The following is an 11,377-nucleotide window of genomic DNA, read 5'->3' as shown; positions in this document are numbered from 1 at the left end:
CACCGTGATTTCTGTGACGTTGGACATATAGGGGCTACGCATTAACGCCAGTCAGATAATTAGTGAGGCATTCCCAGTATGGTGACACGCTTCTGACTCAAGTGGTAGTAGAAGGCAGCCACTCGCAAGTTCGAACCCCCTTGCAGTCGGTAGCGAGAACTTTTGGACTATTGGGATCTAAACGCCGGTGCTCTTTGCTTTTTTGGAGAGTCGAAGGATGATTCGAGTTTCGACGCGCGCCTTAATAATCATATCATCTGCGCGGGATGAAATCCGCCTGGGACGGGACGGCCACCTATTCGAGTCATCGTCGGTTCCAATACTACCCTAGCCAGGCACAATATGTTAGCCAGTAGCCCATAGGGCATAGCTTTTCTTCTATGCGGGATCTAGAAAACAATGCAACCAAGCTGCTTGAGACTGACCATGCGGGCCACTTTCGACAGCGTATCTATCTCTCTCTCTCTCTTTCTCTCAATTCTCTCTCGCGAGTGACATCGGTTAGTATGTAGCTTCGCCGCATCAGCCTTGCAATAGACGCCGCCTCACGCATCCCACCCGGTAATTTCTTCGAGGATTTAGATGAAACTAGACCATGATTGGTGTAGCATTGCCGATCTTCACCCAACACAGATCACATTTGGCCTCTCCCACATAATTTCCGGGATCCCGGAAGCGGTACGCACATCGAATCCCGGACACAATTCGACGCGCCTGGAATTTGGTAGGATGGCGTTACGAAGCGTGCATAGATACTGCGAAATCGAAGGCTCGTTACATGGAATGATTGCTACTCGCTTCCGAACGCCGTCAGAAACAGCAGGGATTTTTGTACGGAACAACCACGCTCGTAACAGGATAAATCCTACGTAGAACGTTGATGTTACTCGTACGATTTCCACGCCCAATATCGTGCTGCCTATAGGTAGTCTTTTAGCGATGGATTGAACTCCTGCAGAAGCATTTCTGCGAACCGAATACTTACCATGTATCAAGCGGCAGTAACTTGCAGAGGAAGATCCGAACATCGCAATAAAGGCAATGAGAAGATGCGAAAGCGAGTGCGAGTATCTAGGACTTCTCTATTTCGTCACTTCAACTTCCAGGTTATGTAGGTACCTAGGCTACCGTGTAGGCGAGTAAAAGTCCGTCGAGAATTATTAAGCCATCATGAGCTTTATCTCTAATGATCGGTGTTACCAGGATAATCATCTTATGTATTGTCGAAAAGTTCAGATGCTTTAGAAAGGACGTCTCAGCGGCTCAACAACCTTGTCGATCTGGATCTAGCACGTGCATTGGTGTCCGAGAACTTGGCAACTTGGCGATCTAGGTGATCGCGACGCGGCTTATGCTGTTCCTGTATGGTGACACGACGTATTTTTCAGTCTTCGTCACTATCTGACTTCACTACAATCTTGACGTCGTGAGCCTAGCTCTTGTTCTCATAACATACAATACCTAAGCCGCATATCAATATTGTTTGATCAGAACGTTATGGGATATAGAAGCCTCCACCAAGTCGAAGTTATGCCCTCCTGACTCCCACGCTTTTCACTCGACTGCGTCGACATGGACGAATTTCGAGTAAAATATACCTATCTCCCGAATGAGACGTTGTGGTAATGGCCGTGACACCCACCATCCTCATATCTGCAATCAACCTCTTTTATCGAATGCCTATGTTTATCTCGGTGTCAGCCTATCGTTCGAGTACTCCCACCTACCTAGCCAACTCGGCCTACGAATCCTTTACGCCACGTTGTACGAATATCCTCAACCATAATTACTTTATGCGGTTAAATGCTAAATAAACGATCTAGATAGACAGGAAGTATACAGGAAGCAAAGCGTGCAAAATATGGCAACTTGGGCTATTAAGCATCAAGTCGCAGTCTCTTCACTAGAAAACTCCACGATAGCGATGTTCGAGTCATAGACGTTACGATATGCTTCCGGAAATATAGCTGCAACGTGTGACACCTACCTACCTACCTGCCTGCCGCAAAGATACCTACGATGCGATTCGAGGTTATCGACTGCAATATATTTTTCTCTACTGTCCTGACGCAGAAGTTGAGCTTGCCGTCTGTATCCTATACTATCGGCATAACCAATACCTATTCAATATACGATTCTTACAATTTCTATATCGAACATATGCCACCTATCTAGGTACCTACCTTGTAGTTTGGCCATATAAAGCAGATAGAGGTAGTAATCATATTTAGGGCATCGATAGGTAACGACACGCCGAGGATTATACATGCGAAGTACATCCAACGTTGCGCTACTACGCTTGTGAATGATTCAACGAGAGCACGAGTCAAGGGCGTTTAGATGTACGCTGATTCTTATCAGGAGGGTGAAGTTGTTTACCTCTTCTTTAGCATATGCTTCTTTTACGGAAGTAGCTCCATCCTCGACATTCAACGCCACTACACTCGAGTATCTTAACAAAGCCCTATCTAGGTATAAGTAATTACATTAGCTATTACAATAGCTATTTCTAATGGCCGGACTACACGTGACAGAATTCTCAGCAGCATAGTATTCAGCGCCAACATCTATGTCTAATCGCTGATAGTAAGATACCAATATCAAGTTGAAAGCCCATTCTACTAGATAATGCCTGCTCTGTTGATACGCGCTGATATTGCTCCAAGTAAGATGAGACAATCATAACAAGTAGTGGTCACTTAGTATGACTTCTACGGTACCCTCTGTTGCTACGCAAAAGTAGCCATGGCCGGAAGCTATGGCTCCTTTAGCGACGACTCTTAGACATATGCTGCCTTATCGTCATCTGGTTTACTGATGTGTTCCTTTCAGGAAACAAGGAATATCATTCAAACTTGATGAAACAAATTCAAGGTTACAGGCCTGAAATAGTTATGCTAGGAGGATGTTCAATATACTGGATGCCTGTGGCCCAAGTCGTTCCCCGTGAAAAAATGCAAAAAGATAGACGTCAGACTTTTTAGAAATAGAAGAACATCGATATATATATTCCTTTCTTTGAACTTGAGGCTCTTAGCCCCTTTCTCTCAGCACACAATTGATCTCTACCACTTAGATTAGTAGTTCGCTCTCAACACTAGTCGTCCCTATCATTAAGTCAAAAGGATTCTCCAAAAGATGTTAAGTGAGAATAATTAGTTTAGCTTCGAAAGCAACGATATTTCCAGCCGGACCAAAGTAAACTTCCCCTCATTGCAACATTATCTCTGCGGTATGGTTTATCCAGGGGCATCATTAGAGCAGTCGGCTGTTAGACAAACTGGATATATCGAGATGCGCATATTAGGAATGGATTATATTAATATCTACGGTTATACATAATTCAACTCACTGTTATTAGGTTACGAAACCTTGTTACTGGGAGTTCGTTAAATTCATCCTCGGAGACCCTATTAGAAACCATTCACAAGTGAGATATCAAACACAGAAGTGAGTTTCCAGTAGTTGTTCGTCCTCAAAGCCCCTATTACCATGAATACACTGTATAGTAATGATAGTCCTTGAACTTCCTAGGCAACTATCATTGATACGGTTTGCGTGTTCATAGTAAAACTAGGTTACTAGCTTGGCGTTAATCTATATACCAGAGGTAACGTTAACCTTCGCCACTCAAAAGAACCCCTATTCCCCCTATATATTATCTGTATCACCGTTGCTAGGCATCAGATGACAAAGCAGGATTCTCCACCCTCTGCACGTATCTCTCCTATGTATTTCCACCACGGACGCCCTACTAACTACTTGGTAATTTCGTCATGGTGATACAAGAAAGGGGTTCGCACATATGAATTATATCATGTATTCCGAGCTCCATGCAAGGCACAGCAAACAAACTATCTAACATGCGGGTGGAGCTAGAGTCGCAAGGACATCCTGGCAGAGCCTAACCAGACCTCATCATGACTGCTTTTCATACTTCTTTGCAATAGTTGGCCCTTAAATTCCATCTAGGAACTATACGCGTTGTCTCACACTTCCGAAATCACCCGCCAGCTAGCTTCGTCTAGCAATCCAAGTTGCACGACAGAGCCAAGTGTTGCCGCAGTGTTGCGATCGCGCCGTCATCGAGGTGCTCAAAGAGGCAAGTCCTCGTGAATTACGGCGTCGCCCATAGATATAAGGAGAATAAGAGTACGATTCTCACAACAAAACATGTCTCTAGAGCTGAGTATCAATGGTACCCTTCATTCTCTGCAGAACGACGAGTTGTACCTGGTTACACGTAGCCGATTGTTCTAGCATCTGTTCTCCATCTGTTGTCCGGTCAAGTTCACTAAACGTGTCTAGATGTTTACCTAGGCAAGTTAGCGCATCTATGGGGCTCCAGAGTTCCAAGGTTATCTCAGTTGCTTCCCAAGAGGCCTTACAGGTTCTCGTGTAAGACCTAAAAAAATACTTGTCGCCTTATCAGGAAGTTAGGGATGACAAAACCTTCAATCATTGTCAGGTGGCGCACAATCCCAAGACTGTTGGGGTCAGCAAATCCCATATTGAAGTTATCAAAGCCAATAGGAAGCCCCAAGGTGTCCAACCTGGAGCTATTTCGTACGGTATTGTACGGAGGGAGGCACCAATTTAGGAGAAGAAAAACAAAAGGGGGGCCATAAGCTGACGATCGGATCACAGCTCGCAGGAAATAATCAATATCACGACTCGTCCCTGTGTATATTTTCGCGTTAGATTGACCATTCGACGTAATTTTACATGAAGGCCAAACTGACAATCAACTACTAATTGATTTTAACCGAGTTGCTCGTATGTGAATAGCCAGCTGGTTGCAAATGGCTTTGTGATGCTGATCCCTTCATGAGAGGACTTGCGAATCCGTAAAAAATCAAATATGAAAGACTTCACGTTTATGCTATGAAGCTACCAAAAGTTATCTAAGCTATACGATGATAAACCCAATACAACGATCAATGAACTGTTCATCCTCAATCAAGAATTTGTAACGTACCAGGGATTTCTCGAGTAATATTACGCCAAAAACCTACTCGGGCAGGACGTCCTGAGTCTAAGAAACAAATGTTCGTTATCAAACTTATTCGGAACCCAAGAGAGCCAGCTTAGGAATTACTGCATGTCAGACTTAGACGGGCAAGAGCCAAGATGTCCAAGGAAGGGATAAAAGAAAGCATTAACTGGCTAACCTCAGAAGAGAGCCTAACAAGGGAGAATTACTCAAATATTAACTTCTGATCTATGATCATATTTATTTCCTCTAGAGCTGTTATTAATTTGGACAGCCAAAATATGCTAACTAAGGGATGATGATATTATATGGGCATATTTGTGTACATCCACACAGAATTAATAAGGAAACTTTAACTGGAATGTATAGGTTCCATATATGGCACCATGATGTTGAACGACCAACTCTCCTCAGGCACAGTATACACATAACTAGGATAGTTGTTCAAGTTATTATATCGCCCAGCATCCATGAGTATTGAAAGGGTATACACTTCAACTGATTTGATAATGAGTGGTACGGCACAGCGTTTCTAGATCCTCTTTAGGTTATTGAAGCGTAGGTAACTTGTTGAACGCGTATTTTGTTGAACTCATTACGCCTAAACAAAAATCCCTATGGAATTGTTCGCTTGTAGAGTGGGAATGGTATCCTTGAAGTCTGCGTTATGAAGGAGACTGATGACGAGTTCACCGCTTCTTGATCATGTACGAATGAGTCAATCGCGACAACACACCATCTAGAAGGAGGACGGCCGCATTACCCGGCCCCGGCTAAGACGAAAGATTACCAAAGAAGACCACGTCTTCTGTTTCTCGCCAAAAATCCTAGAATCCGAAGGAGGAAAGAGGTAGCAACTCGAGCGTGTCTATACCCGCACCAAGGTAAAATTATGCCGAGTTTCTTCGACGACCATCTTCGTTGTGCCGCGACGCGTTACCAAAGCTCCCAACCGAACGACGGAGATATCCTCGAGTGAGGCGACGCTGTGCGGTCTCATTGTCCATGCTCACAACACTAAGTCCTCTTTCTGCGCATTTCGTAATACTATGATGAAGAAGATCTGGACGAATTCATACAAAACGAAATCACATCTCCAAGCACTCCTCAGGGGATAGGACGATCCTTCCTATCTAGTATAGTACGCCGTTGTATAGGTACGCGCGTGTTGTTTGGTTTTTCTGGGACGATATGTTTGTTTTTCCCGCAAGAATCTAGTCTATCCGGTTTGAGCCACTTTCCGGTCCCTAACCCTCACCATACCCATCCTCGAGAAATGATTGGCATTGCGACACGAAAAGTGTGTGTGATAATGGAGAGGTCGAAAACGCCCTAATGTACGTGCTTGTTTCGAATTAGTCATCTCTGTCGACTCGGATCAGCCGTTAAGATGCCGGGGATGTTTCAGCCATTCCTTCTATTTCTGCATCCCGCGTGAGGCTCTCCCTTTCCTCGCATAGGTATCTACACGTTTTTGGTCTGATTTGCGAATGTGTATCATGATGTTCAGCCCAACTTTGGTAGAATCTTATAATTTCGAGCATGTCTCCCGCATATGCGAGTGCTTCTGTTAGACCAAAGAACGAATACGCAGTTGAGAGCGGCGCAGAGGCCTTGGCAAGATTCATCTTCCTTAACGACAAAGCTCAGGGTATTTTACCCAACCCATAGGTTTTCGTGATCAAACCGTAATCTTCCTGAAGCTTGTTCACTTTAATTTATGGATTGCGTATACATAATTTGCATAGTTCGTACCTATTCCGGTGTTGGTAGTATTATCTTTATTATGTACAGTCGGTACGTATGATATGAGAGGACTCGATTCCCCCACAGCGGGAACATGCTTGCTTGACCCCCAATCTGACCAGCCTGACAAGACGGGCTTCCCCCCTTGCGAAGTGCGTGCTCATTCCCCTGCCCATGCACAGGTCCCCAAAATCTCCCCAAGGAAAAAATAACCCTACCCTTCCAGCCTTCTGGACAAGGGGCTTAAGAAGCGACTTTGGTCAGTGGTGAGCGCCCCAACTCCACGGTTCGCCTCTATCGCATCCCTGAGATGTGCAGTCGCACAAACCATAAGCAATCGTGCTTATCCCTTGCTCATGCTCGCAGACTCGTACAAGATCCCCTTTATTTTCCCGCTACGCGTTGCGACGGTAGATGGGACTACGCCATGTACCTAGCGTAGAACTGCACCATGCGAAGCACGGCATTTTTCAGGGCAAGGGTTTAATGGGGGAGGCATGGGAGAGCATCGGTAGACATGAACATGGACACGGACGCGACTTAGGTTGCATAGAATATCATGTTCAACATAGGCTATTGCGAATGTTCTTCGAAGTACCTACAACATTGCGAATTATCGATGTAAGCGCGTCCGCAACGGTACAGTATTGGTGGGAAATATGGCGGATTGAGCGAGATCGATCTAACTTGATAACGCAAGGCGAAATGAGCAAGGAGCGGACTCGAAGAAAGCCGTCAACATTAGGCGCAGGATTGCGGAGATGAGCGAAGACCTTGACCTAAGAGGAGCAATACGCTATTCTGCGCATGCTATCTAATGCACTCATCTGTAATAACCGTAAACCTACCCGAGCTCGTTACCAAATGTAGGTGAACGATGGAAGGGAAGTTCCGCTCGGTTTCATTTCATGAATACCCAGATTGTTCATCGGTGAGTTCTGACGACAACATCGCATACCTCCCGTACTGCCCAATGTCGATACCAATAGGATATTAGTCTGGCTAGCTTGCTCTTCAGCATAAGAAATGTACTATTCAGGCAAGGTACGACATTAGTAACATACGGGGAACATGGGATATCTGCAGGAACGCCCGGTCCCGACTAGGACCCCCATCATAATTTCACCTTCGCACAGACGCTCCGCTCTCGTCGTCCCTTGCTCGAGTTCTAGGGGACGCGTTCATGATGCCGGCCCTGCTCTATACGTACATATGTACCCTGTATGCGCGAGTGACAGTAGCGCGAGACCTTCTCGAACAATGGGACCTCCAGACGCGGGCAAGGCCTGCGAAGTCGCGGCAAAGCAGAGGTAGGGAGGGATTGTCACGATAAGAGCATGGGGTTACATGCAAGCGCGCGGCAGAACCTTTTTCGTATTCGAACAAACCATACTAATGACAGACGTAAACTATTGCAAATAACGCGCAGTTGCTTATAAAGCAAAGTCCTTAAGCGAGCTTCCATATGAAGTGAAGGAGATGTGATCTTCCAATAGTCGCAAATACAAAACTGCTCTGACGTGCTTATCCATAAGACCGGTGGCCCTCAGAGGGCGGAGATACGGTAAGTAACACGCGACGAAGAGTGGATTACGTACACAAGCAATCACGGTCTAATGATGATGAGGCGGCATACTATGTAGCATTAAAGGGTAAATATGTAGTCATGGAACGTCAATGGAAACATGGAATGTCACAAGACCGTAGAAACTCGGCCATTTAATGCATTAAAACGCAGGACCACGGCACGGGTTATCTGAATATGTGAATAGAGAAGAGCAAGTATACAGTACAGTGAACGCATTGACATGCAAGGGTCAAGTGGAATGGCACCGTAGCATTTGCATTGCATCCTATGGCAAACGAAACAGGGAAAGGAAAGATTTGCCCCCCTGTTTGCCTGCAGGGTCCAGGGGGGCAAAGGTGAGCGCCCCATACATAGTACAGCGAAAAACACGTTAGCTCGAAGCTTTCCCGTTCTATCAAAAGGCAAATGGGTTAAGGAAAATGACCTATGTATGCTCGTAAGATTGTAATTACTAAGAGTGTTGATTATGAATGTCAACTGACAAATACTTTACGCCTCAGGGGCGTAGATCACTTAGTCGATTTATGTGGATGTTCCTATAACTGTGTATACTATAGCCAAAAAGGAAATAAAGTCGTTTGTATCGTACGTATCCATTGAAAGTGAACATAAGGGTAGGTATGTACCTAGGTAGGCTTAGTGTCGCCATTGTTGCGTGCGGGACGGGTTTCTGCGGTAAGATGATGGCGAGGGTCTCTATGTAGCATGGGCCAATTCGTATTATGAGCATCTCGGCCGGCAGTAAGAAGGTAGTTAATAGCAAGGGTAGGTAGAATGCTAGTAACTCCATCGTGACTATCGGTGGTCACGTACTATCCGTGCTAGATATAGAACATGAACATGTTCAACCAAGGTATGCACAAATACGGTTTGGGCTCTGGGAGCTTTTCTTTGATTTGTACAGTAATAGCGACGGCTGGTGCGGTAAAAGCTCTATCTATCAAATACTACGTAGGTTACATGGCGGCTCGGTGAAATAGAAACTCACGACTACTTCGTATAAACTCGTAAATATAGAGCTTCGATGTAATGCTTCTCCCGTATTATCGAAAAGTAGTTTCTGTTCCGGGTGCATTTGACATACTTCCGCGGTCCTAGATAACACTAAAGCCGTGTCCGTAACTTTAGTCGAACATTATGATGTCGGACAATGGCGTGGAAATTGACTAGCTGTATTACCTGTTTCCTTTGAGTTTAAAATCGAGACCAGATTTCTTACATCAAACATTACTGGAATATAAGAAAGACAAGAAGTGAAACATAGCCGAATAGGGGCTCTGTAATGCAATATTCGTAGCTCCTGAGCTCTTGAAGTCTCAATGCTCGTGAAGAACCAACTTCACAGAATGAAATTCCTTAGCCAGAAATATCGTTCGCCTTGAAATTGTGTAAGGATAGATACTCCGTGTTGTTCAACTAACCATTATTAGGTAGCTATAGATCTGGCAACATCTGATGTGGACAATTCTAGCCCGTCTTTGACAAGGAGATATGGCACAGAAGGCTTTTAGCTCTGTAACAAGTCACCACTAACAGTCTCTGAAGACCCTTCTGCCCCTTTAGGGAAGAGCATCAGACTCCGAAAAGTTTTAACCGCATCGTACCATTTCCTATAATTGGATTCACAATGGGGTTGTGTACTGTTCATCAGACTATAGAGCTTAATTCGAGAGAAAATCAAGCGAGTGGCTGCGAAGGATTCGAAGCCCCGTTCGGTAGTTACATCCAACGTATCCCAACGGACCAATGTTGCCGTCTTGGGTTTACACTTGGCGCTCATAACCAAGCAATGGAAGCACTTGGAGCTATCTCTCCAATGGATATGAGCCATACGAAAATTTCCATTTGTCAAGCTTCTCTATTAGCTCTGATCAGAAAACAAAACCTCCTAAGGTACGGCCTGAGTCGATCCTTCACGACTATTGCTGGAAGTTTCCGTGGAACTGTGGCAACAGCCATTCGTATCTCGCTGTACGTGTGGTGAACTCGGTCTTGACGTTGCGCAAAACTCGTCCTTTTCTGTCGAAAACAAGACCATATGGATATTCCCTAGTAACGTTGAGTTAAATGAAAGGCCTTAAGACAAGTCGTCCCCTTTCGAAGTTGGGCATCAAAGGGCTGTTCTTGAGAAGGTGAATTGGCAGATTGGCTATCGATTTGAAGCTTCTCGGCCGAGTAGAGGTCTAGGGAAATTGGCTCGACGTTATTAGTAAACTTTGGGCTAGGAATATGCAGATCAGCACTCGTACATAGCAAATGTCAAAAACAGGGGGTAGAGAATGATGACTGCCTCGTATGTATTGACTACTAAGTGTTAGCTTACCCGAGCGTTGCTCGGGCCGGTTCAAAAGAATCCTAGGCTCCTGGCTATGGAGGTGGAGAGCCTTCACTTGCTTAACATTTAATTAGGGGTGATATGACTAGGGAGCTCCCTTGCTGATAGCTGTCAAAATCCTGTCGTGTCTCCCAGGAACCCAGTGATCAAGGTAGGGATCTGTTGTAGGGCTGGATGAAGCTTGAGGCCATCTACACCAACAATTGCTATCTTATGGACGTTTCTGGAGAAGCAATAAGAATAATAGCGTCAAATAAGCAAAGGACCGAGCCGGGACACGTCCCGACCCGAATTGCCAGGTCAGAGTCAGATTTACCCATCGAAACAACCACAGACGCCCTAGGAATTGGGCAAATCTAGTATTTGATAAGCAGTTGATGCGAACTTGCATTGACAAGACTAAATTTACTTACATTGGCGGTGTGCCAAGTTCATACAGAGGTGACAAGTTCTCCGCTTGTGTGCAACGAGGCTTTTACGACCTTACCTTTGATAGGTACTTCACAATCACAATCTACCTAGGAGATGGGTAGTCTGATCGGGTTTTCTCTAGTATATAGCTTCGATATTCTTATCGCACTATATATGAAATGACGTATTACCTGTTTGCTTCTTGTCTTGAAATCTACGTATAAACTTTGTATGTTGGTCAGCACGCAAGCGAATTTGGGTTGAGAATTCTCAGCATACTCGTCGTCATCATGTATCGAGGTGT

Source organism: Annulohypoxylon truncatum, assembly GCF_022578515.1.
Source record: "Annulohypoxylon truncatum strain CBS 140777 unplaced genomic scaffold F4807scaffold_6, whole genome shotgun sequence".
Classification (NCBI taxonomy): domain Eukaryota; kingdom Fungi; phylum Ascomycota; class Sordariomycetes; order Xylariales; family Hypoxylaceae; genus Annulohypoxylon; species Annulohypoxylon truncatum.
Note: the sequence above shows the minus strand (reverse complement) of the source record.